We start from the raw sequence: 19,550 nt of genomic DNA on the forward strand, positions 1-19,550 counted from the left end.
CCCCCTTACTCTCCATACTCATCCCTCCCTCCCTCTTACTCTCCATACTCATCCCTCCCTCCCCTTACTCTCCATACTCCTCCCTCCCTCCCCCTTACTCTCCATACTCATCCCTCCCTCCCCCTTACTCTCCATACTCATCCCTCCCTCCCTCTTACTCTCCATACTCATCCCTCCCTCCCCCTTACTCTCCATACTCATCCCTCCCTCCCCCTTACTCTCCATACTCATCCCTCCCTCCCCCTTACTCTCCATACTCATCCCTCCCTCCCCCTTACTCTCCATACTCATCCCTCCCTCCCCCTTACTCTCCATACTCATCCCTTCCTCCCCCTTACTCTCCATACTCATCTCTCCCTCCCCCTTACTCTCCATACTCATCCCTCCCTCCCCTTACTCTCCATACTCATCCCTCCCTCCCCTTACCTCTCCATACTCATCCCTCCCTCCCCCTTACTCTCCATACTCATCCCTCCCTCCCTCTTACTCTCCATACTCATCCCTCCCTCCCCCTTACTCTCCATACTCCTCCCTCCCTCCCCCTTACTCTCCATACTCATCCCTCCCTCCCCCCTTACTCTCCATACTCATCCCTCCCTCCCTCTTACTCTCCATACTCATCCCTCCCTCCCCCTTACTCTCCATACTCATCCCTCCCTCCCCCTTACTCTCCATACTCATCCCTCCCTCCCCCTTACTCTCCATACTCATCCCTCCCTCCCCCTTACTCTCCATACTCATCCCTCCCTCCCCCTTACTCTCCATACTCATCCCTCCCTCCCTGCCGTCCTCTCTGTGACACCCTCTGTGCTCGTCCCCTGTAGCCCCTCTCACACACATTCTCACCTCTTTGTCATGTTCTCACTCTCACACACACTCTCTCTCCTCCTTCCTTTTTTTCTCTCAATTCAATTTTCAATTCAATTCAATTTCAGTTTCTTTCTCTCTCTCTCTTTCGCTCTCCTTCACTCTCTTTCTCTCTTTCCCTATCTCGCTCTCTTTCTCACTTTCTTTCCCTCTCTCCCCCTCACTCTCTTTCTCTTTCTCTTCCCCTCGCTCTCTTCCCCTCTCTCTCCTCCTCGCACTCTTTCCCTCTCTATCTCGGTCTATTTTTCTGACACTAATTTCTCTCCACCAGGCCCTTCCCTTTCATCCCCCCTCCTGCCCTCTCTCTCTCTCTCTCTCTCCTCTAATTGCGGCTGTTCCGTTGCCATGGTGCATGTTGCTCGGCACTGCGTGGTTCAGTGTGTGTGTGTGTGTGTGGCTGGCGGATGAATGCAGGCTGCCAGCTCTCGTTTCCCGGATGCCGATCGCATTTCTGTGTGGCGGCGGGGGAAAAATGAGACGCCAGAAATACCCTCTCTCTACACACACACACACACATACACACACACACACACCATGTCACCGTATCTCCTCTTTCTGTGTCACGTCTGACCACTGAGGTCACCCTTTTCTGATTTACAGATGACCTGAACGAGGCCCACTTCTACTACACACACAGACATACAGACACACACACACACACACACACACACACACATTCCTCTCTTGCCCTCCTCTTGCCCTCTTCGCCCCTAAGGCTGTGTGTGTGTGTGTGTCTAAGTATGGTTCATGTGTCACTGGCTGTGTGTGTGTGTGCTTTTGTTTAGCTATCCTTGTGGGTACCATAAGGATAGTAAAACAAGGAATATTCTGACAAGTGGGAACATTTTGCCAGTCCCCACGAGGAAAAATGCTATCTTAGGCTTAGAGGTTAGGTTTAGGGTTAGGGTTACAATTAGGGTTAGGGGTTACGGTTAGGTTTATGGTTAGGAGTTAGGGTTAGGTATAGTTTTAGGGGTTTGGGGTTAAGGTTAGGCTTAGGGTTAAGGTTAGGGTTAGATTTTCATTTAGGGGTTAGGGAAAATTTTGGATGGGAATCAATTATTTGGTCCCCACAAGGATAGCAATACAAAACTGTGTGTGTGTGTGTGTGTGCATGTGTCTTAGCTCCAGGGAGGGCTGTGTGTGGACTCCTGATTTATTTCTTCTTTAATGGGAAGTGAAGCTAAATGTCAGCAGCAGCTGGTCCTCAGAGATAAAGAGTGTACGGCTAACCCAGAAAACAGCTAGCCAAACAGCTAATACAGAGCTAATGACTAACCCAGAAAACAGCTAGCCAAACAGCTAAAACAGAGCTAATGACTAACCCAGAAAACAGCTAGCCAAACAGCTAATACAGAGCTAAAGGCTAAACCAGAAAACAGCTAGCCAAACAGCCAACACAGAGCTAAAGGCTAACCCAGAAAACAGCTAGCCAAACAGCTAATACAGAGCTAATGACTAACCCAGAAAACAGCTAGTCAAACAGCTAATACAGAGCTAATGACTAACCTAGAAAACAGCTAGCCAAACAGCTAATACAGAGCTAAAGGCAAAAGGCTAGCCAAACAACTAATACAGAGTTAATGGCTAACCCATAAAATAGCTAGCCAAACCACTAATACAGAACTTACAATCTGGACAACATATCTGGAAAACAGAGAGCAAACCAGCTAATGCAGAGAATACGAGAGAACCTAACCCTAAAACATTAAGCCAAATGCTAACACAGAGCTAACAGAGTAAACCGATTTCAATTCTGAAGTAGTAGGTCAATGAGACATATTAGCGGTCCGCTAACCCCTGTCAATACAGGGTTAACCGTTAAGGAGCATGCAGCTGGCTATACATTAGCTCATCAGAAGCCTTGTGGCGCTCCTAGTCTCACTGCAGGCCCTGTACTATAGGCTGCAGGGTACAGGATGGGGGAAATGATGAGAGATGGTAAAAAACAAAGGGAACAGTAGGGAAGACAGGTCCTATGCTGCAGGATTAGTGAGTTTGAAGAAGGGCTGAGATAGGGAGGTGAAGAGGACGAACAGTGAGGGAGAGATGGAGTGTATATGAGAAAGAGAGGAAGAGAGAGTGGGGCTAAGATAGAGAGAGGGAAAGGGGAAATGAGGGAAGCAGGATCAATGGAAAGACAGTGACAGTGGGAGGTGGAGATGGATGTAAGAGTGGGGGGGGGCATAAAGAGGAAAGGAGGGAAGCAAACCCTCAAAAAAAAAAAGGAAAGCTGAAGATGGGCAGCATGGACAGAGAAGGAGGAGAGACAGAGCTTATGGACACGTGTCTGTGTGTGAGGAAAAGAAGAGAGAGAGAGAGAGAGAGAGAGAGAGACGTTCTCTCCCTCCCTCTCTCTGTATTTGTACAGAGAAGCTACTCTTCCTGGGCTCCAGCAAAATTAAGGCAGTTGTACATTTTTAAAACATTACAATACATTCATAACAGATTTCACAACATATTAAGTGTGTTCCCTCAGGCCTCTACTCTACTACCACATATCTACAACACAACATCCATGTGTACGTGTTGTGACGTCACGAGAGGCTACACAGCTTTCAGCGGGATTGCTCAAGTAGTGCAAGGAGACAAGGTTCAAACAAAACAAGGATTTTATTATAGGTCTTGGGAAATTAACGAAAATATAACAAAATTCTGTTCTCTTGTGGCTCTTTAAGGGTTAACAGTTCAGGGATGTCTCTTCCACATCCAAAATCATAATTCTCACTCACTCAGATAACTTTTCCCCAGCCTTACTGTAGTCCACGTTGCAGCTAGTGGCTAACCCAGCAAAAAGTCCTTCCAAATGTCTCTCACGTATTTCCACAGGTGCATATATCCAAAGGTGAGTATTTCCCAAAGGTAAGTATCTCCAAATCCTTATATTCCTCATGGAAGTGGACGTGCAGCACTCTTGTCCTCCAGAGAGCCCAGGTTGGAGACTGTGTCTCTTTACCCCCCACACACTCCCCTCAGTGTGTCTCTTCCCTTCCAAAACCTTCAGCTCATCAGCTCCTGATTTGTTTCAGCTGCGTGGGAAGATTGGCCATAGAGGGGTGGAGTTCCCGACCATACCAGCAGATGGAGCCATAGCTGTCTGGGTTTGCAGCCACCGCAGGGGATGTAACGTCCCTCCAGGACACAGCCTCTCGTGACATCACACATCCCCCTCCTCGGGACCGACGTCCTCGTCGGGGTAAAGGCAGCGAAGAAGGCATCACGCCGGGAGAGGGCGTCCGCATTGCCGTGGTGCTTGCCAGCCTGCTCTCTCTTCAACTCCTCCACCTCTAGGACCAGGGACTCAGCCTCCTGTTGTCTCTCCTTGAGTTTCTTACTGAACGCATCAGCCTTGGTTTTAGCAGAGTTTAGCTTCTGTTGAGCAGCTTTCAGTTCCTTCTCTCTCTCTGCCTCCGCATTCTTCATCTTGTTCTCCAACACCTTGTACTTCTCCTCTGCCTTCTTCTGGACCTCCTTACTACTGCGCAGGGTCTCCTCACACTCCTCGATGGTCCTGCGCAGCCTCTCCAGCTCCTCCTGTTGCTTATGGAAGGAGCTCTGTTGGAGTTTAGCCTGGAGGATATCTAACTCTTCTGTCTTCATGTCTAACTGTTGCTTTAACAAACGATACCTCTCAGCGGTCCCCTTCAGACCAGACAGTTCTTTGTCCAGATTCTGTAGCTCCGTCTCTGTGTCGGTCTGGGCACCTGCCATCCCTATCAGAGCCCGGGGCGGGAGTGAGTAACTCGGAGGATTGCACCGGAGCCTTCCCAGGATGAGTCTTGCCTCTCCGTTTCCGAGGTACTCGGGTTATCCTCTCCTGAGACTCTCTCCAGAGTGGGTAAAAGGCTGGGCAGTCTCGTCCAATTAGGACAGGGACGGGGAGGGAATCAACCACCCCCGCCGTCGTGTGTATGGTTCCCCGTGTGCTGGTCATTGTAAGTTCAGTAATGGGGTATTCTCTGGTGTCCCCATGGACACAGGAAACTGGGAGGACTTTCCCCGGGGTCAGACACGTTGGGCCCACCAAATCCTTACGCACCAGGGTGGCCCGGCTACCAGAATCCAGTAAGGCCTCCACATCATGGTGATTCACAGTTACCGGGCAGGTGGGGGGGTCGATCTGGGCCGCCATCTACGACTCCCAAGAGCGAGGCAAAACGGTGTGTGGGTGCTGAGCTGGAGGACTCCGCAGTGGGCATAGGTTCCTCGGCTGGTTTCCCACACTGCCAGGAGATATGTCCCATCTCCCCACACCGGTAACACTGTCGAGTTTCCCCCTCCTGGTGTACTCTTCTTGGACCCGCCTGGTTTCTGGCTCCCCCTGGAGCCGGGATAAGTCCTGACGTGGCTGGGTTCGAGACCTTGGGGTCCTTTGGACGGGTTCTTCCCATTTGTGGTGGGGCCGCACTCCTGGGGTCTTTTTCGGGAAGCATTCAGCATCTCCGCTGTGGCCTGGTACTTTTCCACAGCTTCCACGGTCAGATCAGCCGTGGTCAAGGCCTGTTGACTGATGAACCGTTTTGCCTCATAAGGCAGGGCGCGTAGGTAACGATCCACCACAACGGCCTCCACCACCGCCGCTGCTGTATTCCTCTGCGGATCCAGCCATTTCCTTGCGATTCGGACAAGTTCATGCATCTGCGCCCGAGGAGGTTGGTCTGGTTGGAAGGTCCAGCCGTGAAAGCGCTGGGCCATACCAAACTTTGTGAGTCCATATCTGCTGAGGATCTCAGACTTCAGGGCATCATAGTCAGTAACCTGGTCAGGGCCCAGGTCCCGGACAGCATTCAGCGATTCCCGGTTAGAAAGGGGGGCTAACAGACCAACCCACTGTTGCTTGGGCCAGGCTTCCCTAGTGGCCGTGGCCTCAAATGCATGCAGGTATGCCTCAATGTCATCGGTAGCTCCCATCTTAGATATAAAGTCACTTGCCTTTGTTGGGCGGGTATTTTGGACCACCCTCTGTCTCTGCAACTGCAATTCCTCTGCCTTCAGAAGGTTGGCTTTCTTTTGCTCCTCCAAGAGAGCCACGTTTGCTTGCATCTGGGCTTGCTGGCCAGCAACAAGGGCTTTCAATATGTCCTCCATTTCAGTCGGCGGGGAGCCTACGGCCAACTTGGAAAACTGGGTGATCAAACCTTCGGTATCCTCCTCTGACATGCACTATTAACGCTTGAGCGTGCCTGTATTCTCCACCAACTGTGACGTCACGAGAGGCTACACAGCTTTCAGCGGGATTGCTCAAGTAGTGCAAGGAGACAAGGTTCAAACAAAACAAGGATTTTATTATAGGTCTTGGGAAATTAACGAAAATATAACAAAATTCTGTTCTCTTGTGGCTCTTTAAGGGTTAACAGTTCAGGGATGTCTCTTCCACATCCAAAATCATAATTCTCACTCGCTCAGATAACTTTTCCCCAGCCTTACTGTAGTCCACGTTGCAGCTAGTGGCCAACCCAGCAAAAAGTCCTTCCAAATGTCTCTCACGTATTTCCACAGGTGCATATATCCAAAGGTGAGTATTTCCCAAAGGTAAGTATCTCCAAATCCTTATATTCCTCATGGAAGTGGACGTGCAGCACTCTTGTCCTCCAGAGAGCCCAGGTTGGAGACTGTGTCTCTTTACCCCCCACACACTCCCTCAGTGTGTCTCTTCCCTTCCAAAACCTTCAGCTCATCAGCTCCTGATTTGTTTCAGCTGCGTGGGAAGATTGGCCATAGAGGGGTGGAGTTCCCGACCATACCAGCAGATGGAGCCATAGCTGTCTGGGTTTGCAGCCACCGCAGGGGGATGTAACGTCCCTCCAGGACACAGCCTCTCGTGACATCACAGTGTGTATAGTGCGTATGTTATCGTGTGTTTGTATTAATGATTGTGTTGCTTCACAATCCCTGCTGTTCCATAAGGTGTATTTGTATCTGTTTTTTAAATCTAATTTTACTGCTGGCATGAGTTACTTGATGTGGAATAGAGTTCCGTGTAGTCATGGCTCTATGTAGTACTGTGCGCCTCCCATTGTCTGTTCTTGACTTGGGGACTGTGAAGAGACCTCTGCTGGCATGTATTGTGGGGTATGCATGGGTGTCCGAGCTATGTGCTAGTAAATCAAACAGACAGCTCGGTCCATTCAACATGTCCCGTGTAGCTCAGTTGGTAGAGCATGGTGCTTGCAACGCCAGGGTTGTGGGTACGATTCCCACGGGGGACCAGTATGAAAAAAAAAATAATGCACTCACTAACTGTAAGTTGCTCTGGATAAGAGTGTCTGCTAAATGACTAAAAATGTCAATACCTCTCACAAATACAAGTAGTGATGATGTCAATCTCTTCTCCACTTTGAGCCAGGAGAGATTGACATGCATATTATTAATGTTAGCTCTCTGTGTACATCCAAGGGCCAGCCATGATGCCCTGTTCTGAGCCAGTTGCAACTTTCCTAAGTCCCTCTTTGTAGCACCTGACCACACGACTGAACAGTAGTTCTGGAGCTACAAAACTAGGGCCTGTAGGACCTGCCTTGTTGATAGTGCTGTTAAGAATGCAGAGCTGCGCTTTATTATGGACAGACTTCTCCCCATCCCAGCTACTGTTGCAACAATGTTTTGACCATGACAGTTTACAATCCAGGGTTACTCCAAGCAGTTTAGTCTCCTCAACATGCTCAATTTCTACATTATTCATTACAATATTTAGTTGAGGTTCAGGGTTTACTAAATGATTTGTCCCAAATTTAATGCTTTTAGTTTTTGAAATATTTAGGACTAACTTATTCCTTGCCACCCATTCTGAAACTAACTGCAGCTCTTTGTTAAGTGTTGCTGTCATTTCAGTCGCTGTGGTAGCTGACGTGTATAGTGTTGAGTCATCTGCATACATAGACACACTGGCTTTACTCAAAGCCAGTGGCATGTCGTTAGTAAAGATTGAAAAAAGTAAGGGGCCTAGACAGCTGCCCTGGGGAATTCCTGATACTATCTGGATTTTGTTGGAGAGGCTTCCATTAAAGAACACCATCTGTGTTCTGTTAGACAGGTAACTCTTTATCCACAATATAGCAGGGGGTGTAAAGCCATAACTCGTACGTTTTTCCAGCAACAGACTATGATCGATAATGTCAAAAGCCGCACTGAAAAAACAGCCCCCACAATCTTTTTATCATCAATTTCTCTCAGCCAATCATCAGTCATTTGTGTAATGGGTTAGGGTCTTTCCAAAAGTTTACTAAGGGTTGATAACAGGCTGATTGGTCGGCTATTTGAGCCAGTTAAGGGGGCTTTACTATTCTTAGGTAGGGGATTAACTTTTGCTTCCCTCCAGACCTGAGGACACACACTTTCTAGTAGGCTTAAATTGAAGATATGGCAAATAGGAGTGGCAACATCGTCCGCTATTATCCTCAGTAATTTCCATCCAAGTTGTCAGACCCCGGTGGCTCTCTATCTCGCCATCTTTCTCTCTCATTCTCCATCTCAATTGACATTTTAGTCATTTAGCAGATGCTCTTATCCAGAGCGACTTACAGTTAGTGAGTGCATACATTTTCATACTGGCCCTCCGTGGGAAATGAACCCACAACCCTGGCGTTGCAAGCGCCATGCTCTACCAACTGAGCTACAGGGGACTTAATTTAAATTTTCATTTAAGGGTCTTTATTGGCATGGGAAACATATGTTTACATTGCCAAAGCAAGTGAAATAGATCATAAACAAAAGTGAAATTTTTGTGGACACCTGAAAATTTACAGTAAATATTACACTCACAAAAGTTCCGAAAGAATAAAGACATTTCAAGTGTCAAAATTATGTCTATGTTATGTCAGTGTTTAATGATGTGCAAATAGTTAAAGTACGAAAGGGAAAATAAAGAAACCTAAAAATAGGTTGCATTTACAATGGTGTTTGTTCTTCTCTGGTTGGTTGCCCTTTTCAACCAGTGCTCTCTCTCTCTCTCTCTCTCTCTGTGTGTCGTCTCTCTCTCTCTGTTTGTCGTCTCTCTCTCTCTCTGTGTCGTCTCTCTCTCTCTCTCTCTCTCTGTGTGTCATCTCTCTCTCTCTGTGTGTCATCTCTCTCTCTCTCTCTCTCTCTGTCGTCTCTCTCTCTCTCTGTGTGTGTCATCTCTCTCTCTCTCTCTCTCTCTCTCTCTCTCTCTCTCTCTCTCTCTCTCTCTCTCTCTCTCTGTGTGTCATCTCTCTCTTTCTTTCCCACTCCCTTTCTCTGTGTCGTCCCTATCAGTCTGTGTTGTCCCTCGTTCTCTCTCTTTCCATCTCTCCCTCAGTCTCCTTCACTGTGAAGTATTGTTTTCTATGAACATCTTTGTTGTTGGTATTCTGTGTGTGTGTGTGTGTGAGGGTTTGTTTCTATAAATCTTCCCTCACACTCTCTCTCTCTTTAAATTAAGCTTTTTCTCTCTAGCCCTCCCTCCTTCTCCCCTCTCTCTCCAGGCTCCATAATGCGTTCTACCCCCAGGATCCAGTGTTCTCTCTCGCCACGTCCTCTCCGCCCCTCTCCATGGCCTGGCCAACGCATTCATCTTTTGCCTGGACCGAGACACCTGGAGCCAGCTCAGTCTTACAGGCTTACAGGTACAACCCTCACCTCAACACTTTTCTCTTTCTCCCTCTCCTCCTTCTCCTCCCCCTGTTTCTGTCCCCCCCACTCCTCCTTCTCCTCCCCCGTTTCTGTCCCTCCCTCTCCTCCTTCTCCTCCCCCCTGTTTCTGTCCCTCCCTCTCCTCTCCTCCTCTCCTTTCCTTCCACACATTACTGTGTGTTTGTTGGTGGGTCCTCCAGTCCTGTGTGGTGAATGAATGTGTAGCCATGTCTGACACACACACACACAAACAAATACACACACAGATACACATACGCATACACAGACACACATACACACACACACACTGCTGAGTGGCTGTATTTAGGGGCTGAGGTGTTTAGGGGGGCATGAAAACTTATATGATTAGACCACTAGATGGGAGCGAAATTGCAGACAGACAATGCTGTTGCTCTTAATGGGCAGAGAGAGAGAGAGAGAGAGAGAGAGAGAGAGAGAGAGAGAGAGAGAGAGAGAGAGAGAGAGAGAGAGAGAGAGAGAGAGAGAGAGAGAGAGAAGAGAGAGAGAGAGAGAGAGAGAGAGAGAGAGAGAGAGAGAGAGAGAGAGAGAGAGAGAGATGACATTCAACCTTGATGTGTGTGAGTGTGCGTGCCTGTGTGTATGTGCATGCTCTTTCGTCCCCTCTCTCTCTCTCCTGCTGTCTCTCTCCCGCTGTCTCTTTCCCACTCTCCCCTCTCTTTCCCGCTGTCTCTCTCCCACTCTCCTCCCACTCTCCCCTCTCTCTCCCGCTGTCTCTCTCCCACCCTCTCTCCCACTCTCCACCCTCTCTCCCACCCACTCTCCCCCTCTCTCCCGGCTGTCTCTCTGCCACCCTTTCTCCCACCCTCCCACCTCTCTCCCCTGCTCTCTCCCACCATCTCTCCGGCTCTTCCCCACTCTCCCGCTGTCTCTCTCCCACTTGCCCCCCTCTCTCCCACTGTCTATCTCCCACCCTCTCTCCCACTCTCCCCCCTTCTCTCCCGCCCTCCCCCTCTTTCCCACTCTCCCCCCTCTCTCCTACTCTCCCCCTCTCTCCCACCCTCCCCCCTCTCTCCCACCCTCTCTCCCGCCCCCCCCCTCTCTCCCGCCCTCTCTCATACCCTCTTTCCCGCCCTCCCCCCTCTCTCCACCCTCTCTCCTGCCCTCCCCCTATCTCCCCCTCTCTCCCGCCCTCCCCCTCTCTCCCACCCTCTCTCCCGCCCTCTCTCCCGCCTTCCCCCTCTCTCCCACCCTCTCTCCCACCCTCTCTCATACCCTCCCCCCTCTCCCCCCTCTCTCCTGCCCTCCCCCCTATCTCCCCCCACTCTCTCCCGCCCCTCCCCCCTGTCTCTCTCCCTCTCTCTATTATGCTATCTCACCCTCTGTTGTTCATATCTTTTGCTTTGCATCTTTTTTGTTTTCTCTGTCTGTCTGTGTCTTGTCTGTCTGTCTGTCTGTCTGTCTGTCTGTCTGTCTGTCTGTGTCTGTCTGTCTGTCTATTTCAATTGAATTCAAAGGGCTTTATTGGCATGGATTAGTGAGTTTGAAGAAGGGCTGAGATAGGGAGGTGAAGAGGACGAACAGTGAGGGAGAGATGGAGTGTATATGAGAAAGAGAGGAAGAGAGAGTGGGGCTAAAATAGAGAGAGGGATAAGAGAGGGAAAGGGGAAATGAGGGAAGCAGGATGAATGGAAAGACAGTGACAGTGGGAGGTGGAGATGGATGTAAGAGTGGGGGGGGCATAAAGAGGAAAGGAGGGAAGCAAACCCTCAACAAGCTAAAGGAGCCTTGTTTACTAAGATGGAGTAGAAGGAAATAAGATGGAAAGACAGAGGAAGATAGAGAGGAAAGCTGAAGATGGGCGGCATGGACAGAGAAGGAGGAGAGACAGAGCTTATGGACACGTGTCTGTGTGTGAGGAAAAGAAAAGCAACGAGAAGAGAGAGAGAGAGAGAGAGAGAGAGAGCCCTCTCTCATACCCTCTTTCCCGCTCTCCACCCTCTCTCCTGCCCTCCCCCTATCTCCCCCCTCTCTCCCTCTCTCCCACCCTCTCTCATACCCTCTCCCCCCTCTCTCCTGCCCTCCCCCCTATCTCCCCACTCTCTCCCACCCTCCCCCCTGTCTCTCTCCCTCTCTCTATTATGCTATCTCACCCTCTGTTGTTCATATCTTTTGCTCTGCATCTTTTTTGTTTTGTCTGTCTGTCTGTCTGTCTGTCTGTCTGTCTCTGTCTGTCTGTCTGTCTATTTCAATTGAATTCAAAGGGCTTTATTGGCATAGGAAACATGTTTACATTGCCAAAGCAAGTGGAATAGATAATAAACAAAAGTGAAATAAACAATCCAAAATGAACAGTAAACATTGCACTCACAAAAGTCTCAAAAGAATAAAGACATTTCAAATGTTATATTACTGGTGATGTACAGTGTTGTAACAATGTGAAAATAGTTGAATAATGAAAGGGAAAATAAACTGACAGATAAATATAGTTTGTATTTACAATGTCAGCACAATAACTGTTTGTCGTGAGCTTCATGAAATGGGTTTCCATGGCCGAGCAGCCACACACAAGCCTAAGATCACCATGCACATTGCCAAGCGTTGGCTCGCCGCCATTGGACTCTGGAGCAGTGGAAACGCATTCTCTGGAGTGATGAATCACACTTCACCTTCTGGCAGTCCAATGGACAAATCTGGATTTGGTGGATGCCAGGAGAACACTACCTGCCCCAATGCATAGTGCCAACTAAAGTTTGGTGGAGGAGGAATAATGGTCTGGGGCTGTTTTCATGGTTCGGGCTTGGCCTCTTAGTTCCAGTGAAGGGAAATCTTAACGCTACAGCATACAATGACATTCTAGACGATTCTGTGCTTCCAACTTTGTGGCAACAGTTTGGGGAAGGCCCTTTCCTGTTTCAGCATGACAATGCCCGCTTGCGCAAAGTGAGGTCCATACAGAAATGGTTTGTCGAGATTGGTATGGAAGAACTTGACTGGCCTGCACAGAGCCCTGACCTCAACCCTATCGAACACCTTTGGGATGAATTAGAACGCCGACTGCGAGCCAGGTCTAATCGCCCAACATCAGTGCCCAACCTCACTAATGCTCTTTTGGCTGAATGGAAGCAAATCCCAGCAGCAATGTTCCAACATCTAGTGGAAAGCCTTCCCAGAAGAGTGGAGGCTGTTATATCAGCAAAGGGGGGACCAACTCCATATTAATGCCCATGATTTTGGAATGAGATGTTCGACGAGCAGGTGTCCACATACTTTTGGTCATGTAGTGTAGATGACCTCGAACCTTGTATATTCCAGCATGAGATAGTAAAATCTTTGTGTTCCATAGTGCCCAGTGTTGTTATTAGTGTGGTTTAGGCTTGGACCATTAGGTTTGAGCTGAGCATCTGGTGAATGCCTCTTAGGTTGCAGGATGGGGCTTGGTTGGGTGGAGTGGCAGGGGTTGGGCATGTTGCTCTGCTCACTATTTCTCTATCTGCCTCTCTTGTTCTATAATACAATATGCCATTTAGCAGACGCTTTTGTCCAAACCGACTTACAGTCATGCGTGCATACATTTTTTGTGTATGGGTGGTCCCGGGGATCGAACCCACTACCTTGGCGTTACAAGCGCCATGCTCTACCAGCTGAGCTATCTGTTGTTCATATCTCTCTCCTTTGTGTTACACTGTCTCTCTCTCTCTCTCTCTCTCTCACCCTCCCTCTCTGTGGCTCTCCGTCTCTCTCTCTTTCATTCTCTCTCACTCTTGCTCTCTCTCTCTCTCTGTGATATTGATCAGTTTTCTAACCATGCGGCTCAACTGCCTGTGGCACTACAACCAGTACACAATGCTGCTCTGCCAAGTGTGTGCATGTCTGTGTCTGTCTAGATCTTTCTGTGTGTGTCTGTCTTTCTGTGTGTGTGTGTGTGTGTGTGTGTGTGTGTGTGTGTGTGTGTGTGTGTGTGTGTGTGTGTGAATCTGTTAAATCTGTTAATTTGTATGTTATGTGTTTATGGGATCCTAGTTGGCTCTGCAGTCTCGGCTGTGTGACAGGACACATATCGGCGAGTACCATCCCAGGGCAGTGTGCTACACACAGGCTGAGCTGGGAGAATTTAGTGATGATGAAGATGAATACACCAACGTCTTCTTCTAGTTCAGAGAGAGAGAGAGAGAGAGAGAGAGAGAGAGAGAGAGAGAGAGAGAGAGAGAGAGAGAGAGAGAGAGAGAGAGAGAGAGAGAGAGAGAGAGAGAGAGTGAGAGAGAGGTTTAAAAAGATTTCAAAGACAAAGAAAGACATGAATACGGAGGGAGAAGGAGGGATAGACATGAATACGGAGGGAGAAGGAGGGATAGAGAGGTTTTATGTGAGCCGGTGTAGATGGGGACGGTGAGCCAGCCAGGCAGATGCCGGAGATGAGCTGTCAGGATCCATTATTAATCCACATCCTTTACTATTTAATATCCTCCAACTACACACACACGCTATCCTGCCTGGCTATCTGACTTACACAGCATCATAACAGAAAACAAGCAAACCAGCATAAGCTCTTTAAACAGCCTTCAACCTAATGCTACACACTAGCCTGGGTGCCAGGCTGACTCTGCTTTAGTCCCAGTCAACGACAGCAGAACTGGCTAAGAAAACAACAGACTGGCCTGGCACCCAGGCTAGCATCTCACTAGTCCTAAGATGCTTCCTTTCCTCGCCTCCTTTCCTTCATCTGCACTGATCTGAAAAGACAGGACGGGTGAAAGCAAAATGTTTGTCTGTTTTTCAGAGCTCATCTTTTTTTTAAATCTATACATTGTTTTTCCATGAAATGCTGCCAACATGTTTGCGCTTGTTTGATATACTGTTATACTGTATTTATAAGACAGAATGTACTGTATACATATTTTTTTGTATGGATGCTTTTGACTGGAATGTGAATATGTCAACTTGACCCCTAAATGGACTTCATGTCCTGCTATTTAGGCCTCAATAGGGAAGGAAGCAGTACAATTGAACACACACACGCTTTCTTAAATGTGCATCTCATACACCACACACTCTTTCTTTGATGCCTGTCTCACACACAAACACACTTTCAGACACACAGTTGCCTGTCTCTTTGATGTAGCGGCTGCCACAGGGACAGCCTGTCATCCAGCGTCGCCACTCTGTCATTGGCTGACAGTCATAGAGAGCCACAATGTCATTGGCTGACATCTAGAGAGCCGCAATGTGATTGGCAGGCTATTAGAGGCGCTGTGTGGTTGACAGGCTGATGAAAATAGGGACGTGATTTGGCTGAACATCATGACAAGGGTGTCACCCATTCCCAAATCAACCCCTAGCCCCCGTGCACTTATGGAGACCTTAAAGAACTGGATATTCTTAGATATTCGTATGGTATTAGCAAAACAGTAAAAGCTCTACCTTGCCCTTCTGATAGGATATGGAACATTAATTATTTCAGATCTACTCAAGTGTAAATAGGAATAATGGGGCAAAGGGTCAATTTGGGAATGAGCATATAGATCTAACAGGGAGTCCTCTCCACATAATTATACAGTCACCTCGTCAACCACACACAATTGCTGCACCAATCCCAGTGGTAGGCCTACTTCAATTGTTGTAACTCCGCTGTACACTCCATCTAATAAACCTTTCACAGCAACACTGAGACAGTCTGTGTTTATTCTCCTGTCACATTGTCAACCTTGTGTGCGTGCGTGTGTGTTTGCCACGCCATGTCTCGGGGGTTGTAGGATAATGGATATTAATTATTCTACTAAACCTGCTGGCTGTGTCTTCAAATCTGGTTTAACTGGATTTTGATGAATGAATAAGCGTCTGTTGTCTACGGAGATCTCCCTCCCCCACCCCCAGTTTGTACAGTTGTAATTGGTAAAAAAAAAAAAAAGACCCGGAAAGCGCCTGGAAATAACCCCCCCGTATCGCTGCATGCGCTCTAATTGGATACTATTTAACACTCACAGCCCACGGCATGGGCATGTTGGCACGCGCTGCCTACCAAGCCCTGCCATCAAGTAACTTTGAATAGATCTCGTGAGGGACTAAAGAGTAGCCTACGTAGAGAGTTTAACATGTACAGTCTGTTTGAAAGAATGTGTGTGATAAAAATTGAGAGTAGCCTTGTGGGAGAGAGAGAGAGAGAGAGGGAGAGAGAGAGAGAGAGAGATAGAGCAGTGGTGTCGTTTGGCGACACACAGGTTTCGTGGAGATACCGGAGCCGTTGGACCACGGCCATGACCCAGCAGTGACGCACGAAGCCTTGCACCCAGCGATGTGACAGCAGTAGGCTGCCTGGGCTGGCTAGTACACAGAGGAGGGTAGATAACCCTGGCCCTGGCCGGCTCAACCCCAGGCCTAAAGACATGCCTCATATGAAAGACGTTTTGGGTCTTGCACAAACCCAACTTCCCCGATAGAAGGCTAGCTGGGAATGGGGTTTCTCTCTCTGTGTAAGTTAACTCACAAATTTCCCTGGTAACATAAATCCTTTTAGGCCTACCCTCACGCATGAGTTGCTCCCCTGCCCATCATTCTGCCTCAACGCCAGGAACTGCTCTGCAAACTGCCCTAGAATGGGGCCTATTTGCAATTCTAAATAGGGGGATTCCTCATCGGGGAGTTCCCAGTCTTCTCTCCACTCCTGGTTCAACTGCCTGTCAGAGTTGGCTGATTGATAATAGAATGACAAACAACGTGCAGAGTGGCTCGGTAAGCGGCTCGTTTTCAGTTAGTTTTATCTTGTTCTTGATACCATGTCTTGTTTTGAGGTGTTTTGACTGATGTCACGTTTATGCTAATATGGCAAAAATTCTCTAGCTAGCTAACCCTTAACTGTAAAGATGTATTTGAGAGACAAGTGTGCAACTTTATTTATGTTTTCAATAAACACTCTCTCACACACACACACTATGCTAATGAATGGCACTGCATTGCATAGCAGCTGTTTTACGAGCTCCTGACCAATTCTGCTATTTTGTTAGTTTTTTTGCACTGATATTAACTTTTTTGGTACATAATGTTTCCGCATTCATTTCCTATGACCGAAAAGAGCTTCTGGACATCAGAACAGCGATCACTAACCTCGATTTGGATAAAGATTTCTACTTCAACGAGTCGGAGGCGCAGAACAAATGTTTGTCCCTGTGCCCAAGAACGCCAAGGTAACCTGTCTAAATGACTATCGCCCCGTAGCACTCACATCTGTAGCCATGAAATGCTTTGAAATGCTGGTCATGGCTCACATCAACACCATCATCCCAGACACCCTGGATCCACCCCATTCGCATACCGCCCCAACAGATCCACGCAATACCTATTGCACTCCACACTGCCCTTCTTCACCTGGACAAAAGCAACACCTACAGTTGATATCGGAAGTTTACATACACCTTAGCCAAATACATTTAAACTCCGTTTTTCACAATTCCTGACATTTAATCGTAGTAAAAATTATCTGTCTTAGGTCAGTTAGGATCACCACTTTATTTTAAGAATGTGAAATGTCAGAATAATAGTAGAGAGAATGATTTATTTCAGCTTTTATTTATTTCATCATATTCCCAGTGGGTCAGAAGTTTACATACACTCACTTAGTACATTTTAGTCATTTAGCAGACGCTCTTATCCAGAGCGACTTACAGGAGCAATTAGGGTTAAGTGCCTTGCTCAAGGGCACATCGACAGACTTTTCACCTAGTCGGCTCAGGGATTAGAACCAGCAACCTTTCAGTTACTGGCACAACGCTCTTAACCACTAAGCTACCTGTGGCCCCGGCAGGTAGTATTTGGTAGCATTGCCTTTAAATTGTTTAACTTGGGTCAAACGTTTCGGGTAACCTTCCACAAGCTTCCCACAATAAGTTGGGTGAATTTTGGCCCATTCCTCCTGACAGAGCTGGTGTAACTGAGTCAGGTTTGTAGTCCTCCTTCCTCACACACGCTTTTTCAGTTCTGCCCGCAAACTTTCTATAGGATTGAGGTCAGGGCTTTGTGATGGCCACTCCAATACCTTGACTTGGTTGTCCTTAAGCCATTTTGCCACAACTTTGGAAGTATGTTTGGGGTCATTGTCCATTTGGAAGACCCATTTGCGACCAAGCTTTAACTTCCTGACTGATGTCTTGAGATGTTGCTTCAATATATCCACATCATTTTCCTTCCTCATGATGCCATCTATTTTGTGAAGTGCACCAGTCCCTCCTGCAGCAAAGCACCCCCATAGCATGATGCTGCCACCCCCGTGCTTCACGGTTGGGATGGTGTTCTTCGGCTTGCAAGCGACCCCCTTTTTCCTCCAAACATAACGATGGTCATTATGGCCAAACAGTTCTATTTTTGTTTCATCAGACCAGAGGACATTTCTCCAAAAAGTACGATCTTTGTCCCCATGTGCAGTTGCAAACCGTAGTCTGGCTTTTTTTATGGCGGTTTTGGAGCAGTGGCATCTTCCTTGCTGAGCGGCCTTTCAGGTTATGTCGATATAGGACTCGTTTTACTGTGGATATAAATACTTTTGTACCTGTTTCCTCCAGCATCTTCACAAGGTCCCTTGCTGTTGTTCTGGGATTGATTTGCACTTTTCACACCAAAGTACGTTCATCTCTAGGAGACAGAATGCGTCTCCTTCTTGAGCGGTATGACAGCTGTGTGGTCCCATGGCGTTTATACTTGCGTACTATTGTTTGTACAGATGAACCTGGTACCTTCAGGCATTTGGAAATTGCTCCCAAGGATGAACCAGACTTGTGGAGGTCTACAATTCTTGTTCTGAGGTCTTGGCTGATTTATTTTGATTTTCCCATGATGTTAAGCAAAGAGGCACTGAGTTTGAAGGTAGGCCTTGAAATACATCCACAGGTACACCTCCAATTGACTCAAATGATGTCAATTGGCCTATCAGAAGCTTCTAAAGCCATGACATCATTTTCTGGAATTTTCCAAGCTGTTTAAAGGCAGAGTCAACTTAGTGTATGTAAACTTCTGACCCACTGGAATTGTGATACAGTGAATTATAAGTGAAATAATTTGTCTGGAAACAATTGTTGGAAAAATGACTTGTGTCATGCACAAAGTAGATGTCCTAACCGACTTGCCAAAACTATAGTTTGTTAACAAGAAATTTGTGGAGTGGTTGAAAAACGAGTTTTAATGACTCCAACCTTAGTGTATGTAAACTTCCGACTTCAACTGTATGTGAGAATGCTGTTCATTGACTACAGCTCAGCGTTCAACACCACAGTGCCCTCCAAGGTCATCACTAAGCTAAGGACCCTGGGACTGAACACCTCCCTCTGCAACTGGATCCTGGAATACCTGTCGGGCCGCCCCCAGGTGGTGAGGGTAGGCAACAACTAATCCGCCATGCTAACCCTCAACACGGGGGCCCTTCAGGGGTGTGTGTTTATTCCCCTCCTGTACTCCGAGTAAACCATGACTGCGTGGCCGCGCACAACTACGACACCATCATTAAGTTTGCCGACTACACGACGGTGGTAGGCCTGAACACCACCGACGATGAGACAGCCTATAGGGAGGAGGTCAGAGACCTGGCAGTGTGGTGCTTTTTTGATTTTGATTTGATTTATTAGGATCCCCATTAGCCGACGCCAATGGCGACAGCTAGTCTTACTGGGTGTCCGACATATAACGAAAAAGACATTACAGACAAAATACTTTACAATTTACATACATTTAAAAACATTAACATGTAGTGTATGTGTGCATCTATCAGTTACACATAGATGTCAGTACATACATACAACAAGTAGGTCTCATGGGGGAGAGGCGTTGTGCCGTGAGGTGTTGTATTATTTGTTTTTTGAAACCAGGTTTGCTGTTCACTTGCGCTATTTAAAATGGAAGGGAGTTCCATGCACTCATGGCTCTGTATAATACTGTAAGTTTCCTTGAATTTGTTCTGGACCTGGGGACTGTGAAAAAAAAACCTGGTGGCATGTCTGGTGGGTTAGTGTGTGTGTCAGTGCTGTGTGTAAGTTGACTATGCAAACAATTTGGAATTTCCAACATTATAAAAACAAGAAGTGACGCAGTCAGTCGTTCCTCAACTCTTAGCCAAGAGATACCGGCATGCATAGT

This window comes from Coregonus clupeaformis, chromosome 23, assembly GCF_020615455.1.
Source record: "Coregonus clupeaformis isolate EN_2021a chromosome 23, ASM2061545v1, whole genome shotgun sequence".
In the NCBI taxonomy this organism is placed as follows: domain Eukaryota; kingdom Metazoa; phylum Chordata; class Actinopteri; order Salmoniformes; family Salmonidae; genus Coregonus; species Coregonus clupeaformis.